The sequence below is a fragment of the Tamandua tetradactyla genome, chromosome X, assembly GCF_023851605.1.
Source record: "Tamandua tetradactyla isolate mTamTet1 chromosome X, mTamTet1.pri, whole genome shotgun sequence".
Classification (NCBI taxonomy): domain Eukaryota; kingdom Metazoa; phylum Chordata; class Mammalia; order Pilosa; family Myrmecophagidae; genus Tamandua; species Tamandua tetradactyla.
In genome coordinates this window covers 12,634,387-12,652,653 of record NC_135353.1, presented here as the reverse complement: position 1 = coordinate 12,652,653, position 18,267 = coordinate 12,634,387, and the positions used below count along the sequence as shown (strand labels likewise).

General features: G+C 38.8%; 1 pseudogene; it reads left to right on the top strand.

Annotated features, from left to right (window-relative positions):
* The first annotated feature begins 15,624 nt into the window (after positions 1–15,624).
* On the top strand, positions 15,625–17,821 carry LOC143670353 (serine/threonine-protein phosphatase 2A 56 kDa regulatory subunit epsilon isoform-like; annotated as a pseudogene).
* Positions 17,822–18,267: the final 446 nt, after the last annotated feature.

Sequence of the window (18,267 nt, the reverse complement as noted above, 5' to 3'; positions counted from 1 at the left end):
CAGCTTCACAGCCTGCCCTAAGGGTTTTGGACTGTACATTTCCATGGTTAAATGAGGCACACTTATCAATTTTATATCTACAGATATTTCCTGCTGATTGTGTTTCTCTAGAGAACCCAAGCTAATAGAGGAGGTGACACTTTTTCTGAACAATGGGGCAGAATGCCTGCCTTCTTCCAATTGCCAAGGCAGACTCACCCATTCAACATATGTAAGTGGGCCTGCTGTCTTGGCCCAGGAAAATGTCTTTTCTTTAGAATTCGGCTTCCATTGTTCTGCTCTTGAAGTGATTTTTCCTTAATTCTGTGTCTTATCTGCCCCTTTTAGTCAAGGCTTCCAGTAGTTCCCTTCATGTAGATCATGCAAAAGACTTGAAGTTTACGTGTAGTACACAGTGGTCCAAACCATCAGACAAAAGTTTTTCCACAAATCCTTACTGGGTAACTGCATTTCCAATCCTGACTTCCACAGAAATTGCTGACTGGTTCTGTGTTCTGTTAAATCCTCACAAGAAGCACTATTCTCTGGGGACTGAAATTCTGGAAGCTCAGAATTTACAAAACCATCAGTTTCTGTCTTCTTTGTGCCCAGGAGTTCAGCTGTCTACTTATTCTTTTCCTCTCACATTTTGCTATCAGCATAGGAATCCCCTCAGCTTAAGATTCAAGTTCACCTTTCTAAAATTCAGCTCTCCATCTGACATCAGAACTTCATTTTACAAAGGCCACTGCCACTTTAAAACAAGGGTAGCCTTTACTCCAATTTCCACTAACGCATTCCTCATTTCTCCTATGGCTTCATCAAAAGTAACTTTAGCATTCATATTTTAAAATATGCATTTTTTATTGAGATATCTTCATGCACCACACCATTCATCCAAAGTGTGCAATGGCTCAAAACATCATCACATAGTTGTGTATTAATCACTGTTCTAGTTTACTAACTGCCAGAATGTAATATACCAGAAATGGAATGGCTTTTAAAGGGAAGAATTTAATAAGTTGCAAGTTTACAATTCTAAGGCCATGGAATGTCCCAATTAAAGCAAGTCTATAGAAATGTCCAAACTAAGGCACCGGCAGGAGGTTAACTTCACTCAAGAAAGGCCGATGATGTTCAGGGTTTCTCTCTCAACTGGAAAGACACATGGCGAACATTGTGACATCTGCTAGCTTTCTCTCCAGGCTTCTTGTTTCTTGAAGCTCCTCTGGGGACGTTTTCCTTCTTCATCTCCAAAGGTCTCTTGACTGTGTGGGCCCTTATGGTTCTCGTGGCTCTGCTCGTGACTCTGGTTATTCTCAAGCTTTCTCCAAAATGCTTCCCTTTTCAAGGATTCCAATAAACTAATCAAGACCCACCTGGAATGGATGGAGTCATATCTCTCTCTAATCTAAGGTTAATACACACAATTGGATGAGTCATCTCCATGGAGATAATCTAATCAAAATATTCCACCTTACATTATTGGATAGGGTTTAAAAGAAACATTGCTCCCACAAGATTGGCTCAGGATTAAAACATGGCTTTTCCAGGGTATATAATCCTTTCAAGCCAACACAATCACCATGATCATTTTTAGAACAGTTACATCGCTCGGAAAAAAGAAATTTTAGAAAAAGAAAACCCCATATATCTCATACCCCTTACCCCTCCTTCTCTTTGACCACTGGTATTGCAATCTACCCAATATCCCCCTTAATATTTATTTATTTTTTTGTACTTAATTTTTTATTCATCTGTCCATACTCTGGATAAACGGAGAGTCAACCATAAGATTTTCACTATCATATGGCCACATTGTAAATGCTCTATAGTTACATAATCATCTTCAGGAATCAAGGCTATCGGAATACAGTTCAATAGTTTCAGATACTTCACTCTAGACACCCCCATAACTATAAACTAACTATATAATGCATAAGAATAACCTCCAGGATAATTTCTAGACTCTGGTACCTCTCAGGCACTGAAACTTTATTTTCTCATTTCTCTCTTCCCCATTTTGTTCAAGAAGACTTTCTCAATTCCATGATACTGGGTTCTGGTTCATCCCTGGAAATCATGTTCCACATTGCCAGGGAGATTTACATGCCTGGAAATTATGTCCCAAGTTGGGGGAAGGGCAATGAGTTCACCTGCTTAATTGACTTTGAGAGAGAGGCCACATCTGAGCAACAAAAGAGGTTCTCTGGGGATGACTGTTAAGCATAATCGCAAGTAGGCTTAGCTTCTCCTTTGCAGGAATAAGTTTCAAAGGGAAAAATCTCAAAATTGAAGGCTTGACATATTACATTGGTTGCCCCCAATGCTTGCAAGAATATCAGGAGTTCCCTAGGTGGGAATGTTTAATATTTCCTCTTTCTCCCCAGTCCCTGAAAGGAATCTTGCAAATACTATTTTGGATCCTCTGCCCAAGTTACTTTGAGATGTATTAGGGCATCTCACTTCCTATTCAAGATTACATGTAATTGTGGTGTTCTAAGGAAGTGACCATACAAGTTAAATTAGTGTGCTACCAAAAATATAAATTTTGTACCAAATGAATATCTCTTCTTTGGTCTCACACAGAAGTTGAAGTTTTAAAATATAAACCATATCATCCTTTACTGTGTATTCTGATTTACCTTAGTCATATACAGATCAGTTTCATTCATATCTTTAGTTGAAGTCTGATCACTTTTTCAACTTTTTTAACACTTGCTCTATGGGTAATGCTGATTTTCATAGCTTTAGAGTTCTAACTCTGAGTCTCATATCACACAAATACCCGAAGTTCAGGAAATAACTAGATTATACACAAATAGCTCAGCATCACAGAATTTAGAGATAATAGAACTTTGGAATAGATGTGACTGCTGTAAGAGCTTACAGTCTAGGAACCTTTAAAATATGCCATATCCTGATAACTTATGCTGTCAATTTCAATTCTCTGAGTTGTATATTATAGTTAGCCCATATGAGTGAGGCATGATTAAATTTTTTCCTTTCATTTCTAATTTTATTTCATTCAACGTACTGTCCTTAAGGTTCATTCTTCTGACTGTATATCTTACAATCTCATTCCTTCTTGGAGCCACTCAGCAGTCTGTATGCACCACAATTCCCTCTTCCATTCCTCAGTCGATGAACCCTTAGGCCATCTCCAACCATCGCAAATCACGAATACTGCCACCATAAACATCAGTGTTGAAATGTGCATTTGTATCCCCTAGTCTCAGCTCCTCCAAGTATACACTTAACAAGGTGGCTGCAGGATCATATGGCAACCCACAACTTAACCTCCTGGGGAGTCACCATACTGCCTTCAAGAGGGACTGCACCACTCATCTCCCCTTCCAATAATGAATATATACATCTTTCTACATTTTCTCCACCACTTATTTCTCTCTGTTCATTTTCAAACAGTTTTATTCACACGACATACAATCCAGCCTAAGTAAAAAAATCAGTGGTTCCTGGTTTAATCACATAAGCATGCCTTCACCATCAAAATCTATAAGGACATTTCCTCTTCTTCCCCAGAGTATCTTACACCCCTCCCCCATATCCCCCATTTACTAACATTTAGTTTATATTGCTTTTGTTACATTCAATGGAAACATCTTACAATGTTTCTGTTGACTATAGATCCTAGTTTGCATTGATTGTATTTTTTCCTATATACTATCCCATTTTCAACATCTTGCAATGTTGACATTCATTTGTTATCCTTTATATGAAAACATTCTTATATTTCTACATTTAATCACCATCATTGTCCACTCTAGGCATTCCTAAGTTCTACCATCTCAGTCTTTTTCCTCTGTCTTTTGTTCTGGTGACATACATGCCCCCCAGCCCTTCTCCCTCAATCATACTCACAGCTGTCCTATACTGGAGTGAGGGTTGCAACATGGGGAAGACCCACCTTTATTCTTGGCCCCACAGTCCTCAAGCTTCTGGGTAGCACCTGGACGCCCTACCAGTGTCTGGGTAGCACCTGGACTCCCTGCCATCTCTGAAGCATACACTTATCCCGTTCAGAACAGTGGGATGGTGGGAAGGTTCTCCCTAATACCTGAAGAATGTGCTCCACCCTCTGAGGCATGAGGTGGCAACACTCTTCCCAAAGAAGGAGGGAGAAGGTCCACCCTCTGTCTCTGGGATAAACTCACTCTCTCCACCTGCATGGGTGGTTCTACTCTCTTGGTCTGAGATTTCTTGGCTCCACACTTTAAGTGCCATGATTCTGCCTTTGAAATAATTTTTACTTAATCTGTTCCTTTTAGTCCGGACTGGCAGTGGTTCCATTCATACAGATCTTGCAAAACATTTGTTGGCTTGAAATGCAGCATACAGTGCTCAAAACCTTCATGCAATAGGACTTTACACAAACCCTTTCAGGTTACTTCTGTTTCCAATCATGGGTTATGCTGAAATGACTTGTTCCATGTTTGATTAAATCCTCATGTGGGGCACTATTCTCTGGGGACTCATTTTCCAAAAGCTCAGAATTTTTCAAACTATCAGTTTGTGGTTTCTTTGTACTTAAGAGTTCAATTCTCAGTTTATCCCTTTCCTCTCACATTTTACTGTAGGCTTCAAAGAGAAACCAGGCTGCATTTTCCATATTTAGTTTGGAAATTTCCTTAGCTAGATATCCCAGCTTGTCACTTTCAAATTCTCCCTTCCATCTGACACCAGTACTCAATTTTGCCGAATTCTGTGCCACTTTGAAATAAGTGTTGCTTTCCTTCCGTTTGGCAATGATACATTCATCATTTCTATCTAAAGCCTCATCAGAAGTTATCTTTAGAGTCCATAATCCTACCAACAGTTTCTTCAAAGCAAAGGGCTTTAAATCAAACTCCTCACCATTCTTCCAGAATCTTTCTCTTATCCAATTTTAAAGCAGTTTCAGAATTTTTGGTGCTCACAAATCACTCAACCCCACTCTTGGTACCCAAATCTGTTTCAGTTTGCTAAAGCTGCTGGAATGCAATATGCCAGAAATGGATTGGGTTTTACAAAGAGGATTTATTAAGTTAACAAGTTACAATTTTAAGGCCATATCCAAATTAAGATACTGACAAAAGCATACCTTCTCAGAGGAAAGGCAGCTGGTATCTGGGGTTCTTCTGTAAAATGGGAAGGCACATAGCAACATTTGCTGCCCTTCTTTCCTGGCTTCTGGTTCCAAACAGCTCTCAGCTCCTGTGGGTCCTACTCCCTTCTCCCTGGGGTGCTTCATTTTTAGTTTCTCTCAACTATCTCTCATAAAGGGTTCCAGGAAAGGATAATGCCCACCCTGAATTGGGTGGGTCACATCTCCATGGAAACATACTAATAAAAAATAACCCCCACAACAAGTCTCCACCCACAAGAAGAGATTAGAAGAACATGGATTTTCTGGGGGCACGTCATAGTTTCAAGCCAGCGCAAAGCAATTTCCACAGTTTTTGTATTTGCAATACAAGCACTCCATTTTCTGGTACCAAGATCTGTTTCAGTTTCTTAAGATACTCAGTCCAAATGACATTAATCGTTCAGCTTAAACAATGAGAATTTATTCACTCACAGTTTTGACTTGGGAAATGTCCAAATTGAGGCACCATCAAGCTGAAGCTTTCTTCCCAAAGACAAACTGCCAGCAATCCTGGGCTCCTCTGCCCATAGCAAAATATATAACATCTGCTGGTCTCTCCTCTTCTGGATTTCACTGATTTCGCCTTCTTGCTTCTGCAGTTTTCTCTCTGTCTGAATTTTATTCTCCTAGAAAGGACTCCTGTAATAAGATTAATAACCATCCTGATTGAGTTGGGATGCACCTTAACTGAAGTAACCGCATCAAAAGACTGTCCTTAAAAAGGTTTACTCCCACAAGAATATATGAGATTTAAGAACATGAATCCATACAACTTCAAATGAGCACATCATTTTATTTTAAGAAATTACCACAACCACCTCAAGCATCAGAAACCACCATCCTAATCAGTCAGCAGCCATCAAGAACAAGGCAGTCAAGCACAATCTGATTTCTTTGGGGTCTATTTTTAGCTGTGTACTGAAATTTACTTAGCCTCTCTACCCCTCCGTTTCTGCATTTACAAAATGGAAAAAATATTAATGCCTTTTTTATAGGATGCTTGTGAGAATTAAATGAGATTTGTGCTCACCATAGTGCCTAATAAAGAGTATATTCTTAGGATATGGTGATTGTTGATATTATTGTTACCCACACTTAGTAACTGCTGAAAGAATGAATGAATGAAAGGATATCTTTAAAAATGAATGCATTTTCTCCCATTCAGTTAAGCCTTGAGTAACCCCTAAGGTTATTACACGTTTCAACCAGTGATCCAATCATTTTGATCTCCTTCTCTGACTTGAAATTGGAGCCCACGATGCTTGCCTTTGAATTTTCTCAAAAGTAGCAAAGTTTTACCTTGAGGAGGAATTCAGTTTGACACACAGCAAATGCCTTTTGGAGACGATTGGTGAATGAAACATCAAGGTTTTTCCATTTTTGTCCACAAAAGCATATGGTTCCTGGGCGGACAACGGTAACTCAGTGGCAGAATTCTCGCCTGCCATGCTGGAGACCCGGGTTCATTTCCCAGTGCCTGCCCATGTAAAAATAAAATCATATGGTCCCTTTGGGGGTGCAAGGGTAGTTCAATGGTAGAATTCTTGCCTGCAATGCGGGAGACCTGGGTTCGTTTCCTGGTCCATGGACTTCCCAAAAGACAGAAAACCAAGCAAAACCAACAAAACAAAAATTCAACCAATGGTGCTGCAATAACAGGATACTCACATGGAGAAATAATGAAATGTGACCCCACCATACAGCATACAAAAAAAAAAAAAGAAAGAAAACATTTGGTTCCTTCAGAACTCAATATAAATATATCTTTTGGGAAGCATTTTGTGACCTCTTCACCAAAATAGATTTAGTTTTCCTGCTTCATGCTTTCACAGGAATTTTCTTCTCTTTCCACCTTCCCTCCATCCCTCTCCCTCTCCCTCTCTCCTTGTTCATATTTTATATCAGTAAAATTAGTAATGGTAGTGTAGTAGTAACTTACATGCTTATTATATGCTGGGTATTGTATATATCTCATTTAAGTATTTGTTTAAATTTTATCTTTTACACTAGACTATACGCATCATAATGACAGATATTTCTTTGATTATCACTGTATCCCCAGTGGCTAACATAGAGCCTGGAACATATTATGTGCTTTAATATAGTTTTATTGACTGAGTAAGCAGTCAATGATGTCATTTCTACCTTTATTGTTTGCTCCTGGCTAATGAAGATATTTTTCTTTTTAGTCAGTGGAGTGATTCACTGGATTCATATGTTAAAATTGATAAACTTACCGCTTTCTATTTTGATATCTCCTAGAGTTCCCAGGAGGAACCTTAAATGCTTTTCTAGTTCAAAGGAAGAGAAATAATCACTGACTAATTCACTATACTTTGTTAGACCACATAACCATGTGTGAAGTTGCTGCCACTTTTAAATGATTTGAATTTTTGGATAAGTTACTTTATTTGGGATGTTGAAGTCAATTTTACCATGAGTTCCTTATGGAAAACTGACTTGCATAGTGTTGTGGAAGTTATTTTCCTGCATTGCACATATATGTGTAGTTTCTACGTGGTTATAATCTTGGTATGATACTTTTTTAAAGTTCCAAATCAATTTAATAACCATGTGTAAGAAATAACTGCATTTCTCCTATCAAAATGTTTGTCTTCTTTTTTTTTTCAGTGACCTAGATACACCTGAAGCCTGTGAGAGCTACTCTGAATTTATTTTGCAAAAATCAATATCAGTTTTCCCTTGCCTGTTCCTATAGGGAATATTTTCTCTCTGCCTTCCATCTATCCACAGTAGAAACTTTAGTCAGAGATAAATAATATGACAAGCTTTCCAGATTCATTTCTTAGAAAAGAAAAGGTTTTTTTCACATTGACTTCATTAAGTCAAAAATTTCTATCCTGAGAAAAGCCCCAAACTGTACTTACTAAAAGCAGATGCTAGCTGAAGTTCAGGGTAAAAATAGATTGATGGATTTAAATCACCAAATTTAGTATTTGCACATACAACCTTTTTTTTCCTCAGGATATATCATTCAGCCATAATTTCTGTTCATCAAATGATCTTAAAAATCAAGAGTTCTAAAAGATAAAATTAATAATTCCTTGCATTTCTTTAGCACTTAGCAATTTTCAAAGATCTTCACACCTGAGATATTGCAATTAATCCTCATTGTAACCTTTTGAAGTAGGCAAGGCAAGTGTAGCCCGAATATATAGACTCATACACTGTTCATTCTTAATGTCCTTTTCTTTTACATTCTTTACTCTAAGATCTGGTAAGATAAATAGCTTTGTTTTCTAGTCCCTCCTACAGCCAAGGGACATATATGGCCCTATGACATGGTGTCACCAGAAAAGTTAAAAGAAGGAAAAAGCTAAGTATTAAGAACTATTTTTGCTTTACTGATGAAAGAGGGACAGATATAGCTGGTGCAGCCTCTTTCCCTTACATCCTTCTTGTGCTTAGAACACACAGATGGTAGGATTAATTATACATTCACACCAGTAGAATTGTACATTCACACCAGTAGAATTTTCCATCTTCAAGGCACAGTCTCAACCCCCATAAAACAGTGGAGTGTTGGTCAGTCCCTTCTTTATGCCTATTCAAGGGCATGGCATGTAATTTTCCTTCTCCCTGAGAAAAATCTGTAAGCACTATTTTTGGACAGGTGTCCTGGCAAAAAAAATCCCCTCTTTATTTTTATTTTTCAGTGATAAAGACTTAATTTCTCTTTCACTTTTGAAGGCCAGTTTTCTGAATGTAGAATTCTAATTTGGTGGCTTTTTTCTTTGAACAATTTAAATATTTCATTTCCATCTCTTCTTGCTTCTATGATATGAGAAATACAATGTCATTCCTATCCTTATTCATCTATAGGGAGGGCCTTTTTTGTTCTCTAACTTCTTTCTGTATTTTCGTTTTGTCTTTGTCCTTCTACAGTTTGAATATGATATGTCTTGGAGCAGTTTTTTTAGAATTCATACTGCTTGGTGTTCTGAACTTCCTGTATTTGTTGTTTGGTGCCTGTTATTATATCTGGATTATTCTCAACCATTATTAGTTCAAATATTTCTTCTCTTGATATTTGAATTCTGTATACATTTAACTTTATGAAATGCTTGGCAATTCTGTCATTTTATTTTTAATTCCTTTTTTTCCCCTTTCTAATTTACTTTAGTAAGATTCTATTGAGACATCTTCCTGCTCACTGGTTCTTTCCTTGACTATGTCCATTCTACTGATAAACCCAACAAGCTCATTTTTCATTTCTGTTAGGGTAATTTTTTTATTTGTAGCACTTCCTTTTGATTCTTTCTTATGATTTCTATGTCTCTGCTTACATTACCCATCTGTTCTTTTATATTGTCTACTTTACTTTATACTCTTTAACATATTAGTTACAGTAATTTTTAATTCTCTGTCTGATAATTCCCAAATTTTTGTCATAACTGGGTCCTGTTCTGGGTCCTGTTCTCATACTTGCTTTGTCTCCCCAGACTCTTTCCTATTTGCATGACTTTCAATTTTTTGGTGGAAATCCTATAGGTTATACAGCAAGTAATAGGAACTAAATTAAATGTAGTTTTTATGTGAGATTTATGAGATGGGCTATGTTTAATGTTTGCTGTAGCTGTAGGTACCAGAGACCTCAGATTCCTCTAGTGTCCTTTTTTTATCTCCCCTATTGCTTTTGGCTTCCCTGAGAACACTTCCTCACGTACAATCTATGGCTTGCAAATCTTTCAACTTTAATCCTCTTTAGTATAGGAGCCTTAACAATAGGGTGGTGACTTGTGGCAGAAAGTATTTTATGGTCTTATGATTAAATAATTTTGTGCCCCAGGTCCTTGGGCTTGACCTCAAAAGTGTACCTTAGGTTTTTCTCCTGATTGTGGAGTTATACGGAGAAAGTTGGGTTTAACAAATGAGCATGAATGCTGAATCATTATACTGATATTTCTTTTATCTTCCAGTATCACAGTGCAGCTAGAAATAAAAACCTAAAATTGTGGAATTGTAACCCATACCAAACTCTGAAATCTGTTCTACAACTAATTGTTATGATGTACTTTGAAATTTATTGCTTTTATATATGTATTTTTTTTAAAAAAGAAGTATCACAGAGAAGATATGATTTAACAAATGTATATGACTGCTGAATCATTATATTGATATTTCTGTTGGTCTCCAGTGTCTTAGAGCAGCTAGAAGAAAACACAAAATAAAATCGTGGACCAGTAACCCATACCAAGCTTTAAAATCTGTTCTATAACTACTTGTTAAAATGTACTTGAAAGTTTATTCGTTTTTTTGTAGCTATGTTATATTTCACAATAAAAAAAAGTTAAAAAATGAAGGGGCAAAAAGCTATTAATAGTTTTTTGTTTTGTTTTTTAAAGCATACCTTAGATATTTGTCCTCTTACATGAGATGGAAAACCTCATGAAACAAGTGGTGTGGGAGGGAGGGGAAAGAGTCAGGTAAATAACTTTTCACCTTTGTGAGATACAGCGCTGGTAAAGTTTCTTCCAGTGGAGAGTAGGACTTTGTATGAAGAAATCTTTGGGTGTATGTCAGAGTAGTTACTTTTCACCATCCCTTCCAGAAGCATGAAAGAACTTTCTTGGATGCATAACATGAGAATGTGATGGGGCTCTTAAACTGAATGCCCATGGAAGCATGGAATCTACCCTTAGACAGTCTACCATAGTCCCAGAAGACTCTCATCCTTACATTAGTCTGCATTCAGCCTTCGGCAGTTCATCTGGGTTACTATTTAAGGGTTGTTACTTATTATGTCTCTAGAAATTTCTGCTCTAGGCTAGAACTTTTAGTTTTGACTGTCTGTATTCACCTGTCTCTGCAGACTTGGGGATTTGCAAGGATATGCATCAAGGCTTCCAAATTCTTTGTATGTCAGTGCTGAAATAAGCCTTTTACTTTTATTATGTATGTCTAAGGACCAACTTTTGGTTTTCTTGGACTATTTTGTAATATTTTTTATTATGAAATATAACATATATACAAAACTAATAAATTTCCAAGTTTATTTTAACAAGTAGTTATAGAACAGATTTTAAAGTTTGGTATGGGTTACAGTTCCACGATTTTTCATTTTTCATTTTTCGGATGATCCAAAACACTGGAAACCAAGAGAAATACCAATATAATGATTCAGCAGTCATACGCATTTGTTAAATCCTGTTTTCTCAGTTATACTCTTCCTTCTCTTTTTTATCTTTTTTTTGTGAAAAATAACATATATACAAAAAACGCTATAATTTCAAAGTACATTACAACAATTAGTTGTACAACAGATGTCAGAGTTTGGTATGGGTTACAATTCCACAATTTTAGGTTTTTACTTCTAGCTGCTCCAAGGTTCTGGGGACTAAAAGAAATATGAATATATTGATTCAGCACTCAAACTCATTTGTTAAAAGCTACCTTCTCTGTATGACTCCACCATCACCTTTGATCTTTTTCCTTCTCTTTAGGGATATTTGGGCTATACCCATTCTACCTTTCTCATGTTGAAAGGAGTGGTTGATATTATGGTTAGGGGAATGGAACTAGTTGATGTTCTGGAGAGGCTGGTCCCTCTGCATTTCAGGACTTATCTGATCCAGGGATACATCTGGAGGTTTTAAGTTTCAGGAAAGTTGCCCTAGTACATGCAACCTTTGTAGAATCTTATGTAATGCCCTAGGTATTTTTTAGGATTGGCAAGAATTGTTTTGGTTGAGGTTTGGCAAGTTATATAAGTAGCAAAGTCTAGCTAAAGGTTGCATACGAGTGAACACCAGAATTTTTGGCACTTTTTGAACTCTCTCAGGCACCGATACCCTGTTTGTCACACTTCTTTTCCCCCTTTTGGTCAGGATGGCACTGTTGATCCCACAGTGCCAAGGCTGGACTCATCCCTGGAAGTCATCTCCCATGCCACCAGGGAAATTTTCACTCCTGGATGTTATGTCCCACGTAGGAGGGGAGGGCAATGACTTCACTTGCAGAGTTAGGTTGAGAGAGGGAGTAGCCACATCTGAGCAACAAAAGAGGTCCTCCAGAAGTAACTCTTAGGCATACCTACAGGTAGGCTAAACTTTTCTGCTATACACATAAGCTTTGCAAGAGCAAACCTCAGATCAAGGGCTTGGCCTATTGATTGGGTTTCTCTAATGTTTAACACAGTATCAGGGGTTTCCCCAGTGGTACAGTTTAATAGTTCCATATTTTTTCTCCCTTCCCTCAAGGAACTTTGCTAACACATTTTGATTATCTGCTTAATATACTCTAGGATGTATCCAGGCATTACAGTAAGATATATTGGTTTAAAGGCTCTCATTCTTATTCTGGGCTTCCTGTGTTTGGATTGTTTAAATGGTCTCTTTTACTAATATATAGTGTCCTTCTTTGTCTCGTATCATGTCTTTACCTTTAAAGTCGATTTTTTGTGATTTTAGTATAGCTACTGCTGCTTTCTTTTGGTTACAGCTTGCATGGAACAAACTTTTCCATCCCTTTACTTTCAATATATTTGTATCCTTGTGTCTAAAATGAGTCTCTTGTATGCAGCATATAGCTGGATTACATTTCTTAATCCATTCTGCCTATCTGTATCTTTTAATTGGTAATTTAGTCTGTAAAAATTCAAAGTTATTACTGTAAAGGTGTTTCTTAAATCCACTATCTTATTCTTTGAATTTTGTCAGATCTATATATTCTTTTCCCTCTTTTGTTTTTTATCCTTTAATTTACCCTTACTGGTATTCTTCAATTCTGTGCCCTCCTCCAGACCTCCCTCTACTGTCTTTTTTTTTTTCTAGCTGGCAGAACTCGCTTTAGTATTTCTTGTAGAGCTGATCTCTTGTTGACATATTCTCTCAGCCTTTGTTTTTCTATGAACATTTTAATCTCTCCCTCAGTTTTGAAGGACAGTTTGGCTGGGTACAGGATTATTGGCTGGAAGTCTTTCTCTTTCAGGATCTTAGATATATCATACCACTGCCTTGCCTACTCCATAGTGCCCGTTGAGTTGTCCAAACTCAGTCTTATGTTGCTCCCTTATAAGTATTAGATTGTTTTTCTCTTGCTGCTTTCAGGATTTTCTCTTTCTCTTCAACATTTGACAGACTGATTAGTATGTGTCTTTGGGTAGGCCTATTTGGATTTATTATATTTGGAGTTCACTGGGCTTCTTTGATTTGCATATTCATGTCTTTTATAAAGGTTAGAAAGTTTCCCCCCATTATAGCCTCCAATAATCTTCCTAACCCTTTACTCTTCTTTTTTCTTTCTGGGGCACTGACGATTCTTATAGTTGTGCACTTTGTTTTGTTCGTCATTTCCCTGAGCTCCAATTCAAATACTTCCATCTTTTTCGTCATGTGCTCTTTTGTATGTTCAAAATCACTTGTCCTGTCTTCTAGTTTCACTTATTCTTTCTTCTACCTCTTCAAATCTGCTGTTTCGTGTCTTTAGCGTATTTTTATTTGGTCTACAGCATCTTTAATCTCTGTGATAACTTCTATTTTTCTGTTCATTCTTTCAAATTCCTCTTTATGCTCTTCTAATGTCTTCTTGATCTTCTTTATGCCATTAGACATCCCACTGATTTTATTTAATAGAGTTATTTGAACTTCTTTGTTTAGTTGTTCCAAAGTCTGTGTCTCCTCTGGTGTTTGAATTTGGTCATTCAACTGGGCTATATCTCTCTGCATCTTCATATGGTTAGTGATCTTCTGTTGTCTCCACGACATGTAAATATCTTGATAGGGTTACTTTCGAAGTTGATTTCATTCAGTAGTCCAAAGCTTTGTATTTGCAGGATGGAGTTTGTGCCTGTGAGCATGGGGTACAGGTCTCAGGGTTGTGGAGGTGAAGTGTGGGAGTTGTGGGGGAGAGGTGCAGCTTAGGCAGGCCTTGGTGTTCAGGAGCAGGGAGAGGCATGGGGGAGACAGAGATAGGGCCTGTTGGGAGGTGGATAGGGGTATGAGTGGTTGTTCTGGGGCTGGTACGTGGGCAGGATGTGGGTGGGGGCATGGACCATATGGGTCGTGGGTATCAGGGTGTTGGGTACAGGGCACAAAAGTCAGAGCACAGGAGGGCATGGTGCAGGTGTATTCTTGCAACAGGGGGAGGGGTCCAGGGGGGCCAGGATGTGGATGTGTAGGGTTGGGCACAGGTCACGGATATTGTGGAACATGTGTCAGGGGTGTAGATGTTGGGTGGGTGGGGCCCTGGCCTGAGTGCACAGGTGTGATGGGGGAGGGATTTAGGGTTGTACACATGTGCATGGCGGGGGCTCTCTGGCACAAATGTGCATGAGAGCACCAGCCAGGTGTGTGAAAAGGACACTTGTGCCAGGGGATGGGGCAAGGGTGTGCATGTGTGTGGGGAAGGGTAGGGGTGCAGAAATCAAGAGGTCAAAGCATGGATACGTGGGTTCCAAGCAGGGAGGATGTAGGTATGTGCCCACACTTAGGTCTGGGAGATGGGGCCCTCGTGTGCACAGATCTGGGGAGCAGGGCCCTGGTGTGTGCCTGCACAGAGCTCATGAACAGCAGGGCAGGACTGTGTCTGCATTGGCTGGGGGAGGGTGTGGATTGGGCACACATGTCAGCGCTTGCCCAGAGCTGAGGGGATATGGCCGGAGTGGGCACAGGCTTGTGCATGGGTCTGAAAGGCTGGATACTGATGTGTACATGTGCAGAGTTGGGGGTGGGGCAGGGCAGGATTGTGCAACTATATGGTCTGGGTGCAGTTGTGACCCAGGTATGAATGTGAGCACCTGTAGCCTGGATGTGCAGGTGACTGCCTGCAAGAGGCAGGGAGGAGGAGATGGGGGTCGAGAGGCTGGATACATGTGCATGCGTCTCAGGAAGGCCAGGGGGAGACTGTACACCCACTGAAGAAAGGCTGTTGACATCTGGGGTTCCTCTCTCAGGTAGCAAGGTACATAGCTGGTGTCTGCTAGTCCCAGGTTTCATGCTTTCAGCCTCTGATTCCAGTGGCTTTCTCTCTCTCTAAATGTCTGTCTCTGTTTGTCTAAGTTCTCTGCTTTTTACCCTCTCGTAAGGAAGTCAGTAAAGGATTAAGATGTGGTTGGGTCACATCTAAATTGAATCAACCTAATCAGAAGGTCCCACCCGCAATAATGGATTAATAGAATATGGCCTTTTCTGGGGTACATAATAGCTCTAAACTACCACAGTATAGTTTTCTGACACCTTTGTGAAACTTAATTTTTTCCATTGAACAAGAAATTTTCACATCTGTTTTATAGCCTCTGTCTCATTGTTCTAATATCTTCAAATTTTGGTTGCCTGTTCATTCTGCTGGATATTATCCATTGCATCTATTTTCCTCAAACCTGGGTGATAATTCACTGTTTGATGGATACTGTATTTAAAAATGGCTTGATAGATATAGCCTACCTCATAGAGGCAGTGTGAGGATGAAATGTCATAAAGCAGATTTTCTCTCTTCAGAGCAGCCTGAACTATTCCTAAAGAAACTTCAGCAGTGCTGTGTTATTTTTTTACTTCATGGACACATTATCTGATCTTATAATGAAAGAATAGAAATGTTCCACATTTAATGAAGTGGTGAACTACATACAATAAGAAGAGGCAGTTTGACAGAGCAGATGCATTCTGAAGTAGCTAGAATGGCATCTTGTAATATATTCAGAACTCTCCCTCCTAGTGACAGCAATGATTTTGATCCAGAAGAACCTACCCTTGAGGCATCATGGTCATCAGCTTGTATATGACTTTTTCATACGACTTTTGGAAAGCCAAGAATTTAATCCAACGTTGCAAAATATACATAGATCAGAAATTTGTATTGCAGCTTTGGAGCTGTTTGACAGTGAAGACCCTAGGATCGGGGCAACTTAAAAACAGTCTTGCATGGAATTTGTGATGAGTTTCCTGGTCTTGGCGCATTTATGTGAAAGCAGATTAACAATGTTTATCTAAGGTTTTCTTATGAAATAGACCACTTCAGTGGGGTAGATGAACTGCTGGAAATATTAGGAAGTATTATTTATGACTTTGCTTTACCTCTTAAGGCAGGACACAAACAATTTCTAGCGAAAGTGTTGATCCCTTTAAACACTTTCAGGATCTTATCACTCTTCCATGCTCATTGGCATATTGTATAGTACAGTTTCTGGAGAAAGATCCTTCACTTGCAGAGCCAGTTATTAGGGGATTAATGAAGTTTGGGCCGAAAACATTTAGTCAAAAAGAGGTCATGTTGGGGGTGTGTTCTCATTGCTAGCTGCCGGGAATGCAATATACCAGAAATGGGATGGCTTTTAAAAAGGGGAATTTAATAAGTTACAAGTTTACAGTTCTAAGGCCATGAACTGTCCCAATTAAAGCAAGTCTATAAAAATGTCCAAATGAAGATGCCACCAAGAATTACCTTCACTCAAGAAAGGCCAGTGAAGTTCAGGGTATCTCTCTCAACTGGAAAGGCGTATGATGAACATAGTGACATCTGTAAGCTTTCTTTCTATGCTTCTTGCTTCATGAAGCTCCTCGGAGGGCGTTTTCCTTCTGCATTTCCAAAGGTCTCTAGCTGCTGGGCTCTGGTCGTTCTCGTGGCTATCAAATCATTCACAAGCTTTCTCCAAAATTCTTCCTCTTTTAAAGGATTCCAGTAAACTAATTGAGACCCACTGGGAATGGGTGGAGTCACATTTCCCTCTATTCACAAGTTCATACCCACAATTGGGTGAGTCACATCTCTGTGGAGGGAACCTAATCAAGTTTCCAACCTACATTATTGAATAGGGATTAAGAGAAATGGTTGCTTTCACAAGATTGATTAGAATTAAAACATGACTGTTCTAGGGGACATAAATCCTTTCAAACCAGCACAGGGTGCAAGGGTAATTCAGTGGCAGAATTCTCACCTGCCATGCGGGAGACCCCAGTTCCATTTGTGACCCATGCAGTTCCCCCAAACAACCAAAAAACCAAACAAAAATTTAACAAATGGTGCTACAATAACAGGATACTCACCTGGAAATAGAATGAAATGTGACCCCCACTCTACGGCATAAAATTAAAAAAAAGAGGCATGTTCCTTGGGGAGCTGGAAGAAATATTGGATGTGATTGATCTTCGCAATTTGTTAAAATTTTAAAACTTTTGTTTAAGCAAATTGCCAAGTATGTATCTAGCCCCCATTTTCAGATGGCAGAAGGGCACTCTACTACTGGAGTAATGAATACATTATAAATTTGGTAGATGAAGACTATAATGTCATCCTTCCCACCATGTCTTCCAGTCTTTATAGGATTTCAGAAGAACATTGGAATCTAGCTATTGTTTCATTAGTGTACAATGTCTTGAATACATTTATGGAAATGAACAGCACCATGATTGACAAGCTGACAGCCACATACAAGTTAGATCATCAGCATTAGGAAAGGAAAGAAAAGGACCGTGAAGAATTGTGGGAAAAAATGGAGTATCTGGTGTTAAAGCAAGGTGTTTTAGTTTGCTAAAGCAGCTAAAGTACAATATACCAGAAATGGGCTGACTATTAACCATGGGAATTTATTAGTTTCAAGCTTATAGCTGTGAGGCCATGAAAATGTCCAAATCTAGGCATCATCACGATACCTTCTTCCTGAAGACGGGCTGCCTTCTATCCTGGGCTCCTCTGTCAGTTGGCAAGGCACATAATGTCAGCTGCTAGTCTCTCCCTACTCTTCCAGGTTTTGTTGCTTCCAGCTTCTGTGGCTCCCTCCCTGTTTCTGTGGCTTTCTCTGTCAGCTTCCGTGTATCTCTCTCTCAACTTCTGTGTCTTTTTTTCTGTATTTTATCTTCTTATAAAGCACTCCAGTAAGGGAGTAAGACCCACCTGGGGCATGCCTCAATTGAATTAACCTAATCAAAAGGTCCCCTATAATAGGATCACACCCACAGGAATGGGTTAGTTTTAAGAACACAAACTTTTGGGGTTCATACAGCTTCAGATTACCACAAAAATCTTAGATGTGTGCGCATTTTAGTTCGTCCTCCAGAACAACTATAAAAAAAAAAAAACTTAGATGTGATAGGATAATTCCAATTTAACAAAAAATAATGACAATATTACTACCCTGTGGAATCATGCATTTATGTGGTAGAAGATAGAGCAACAGTTTTCTATGG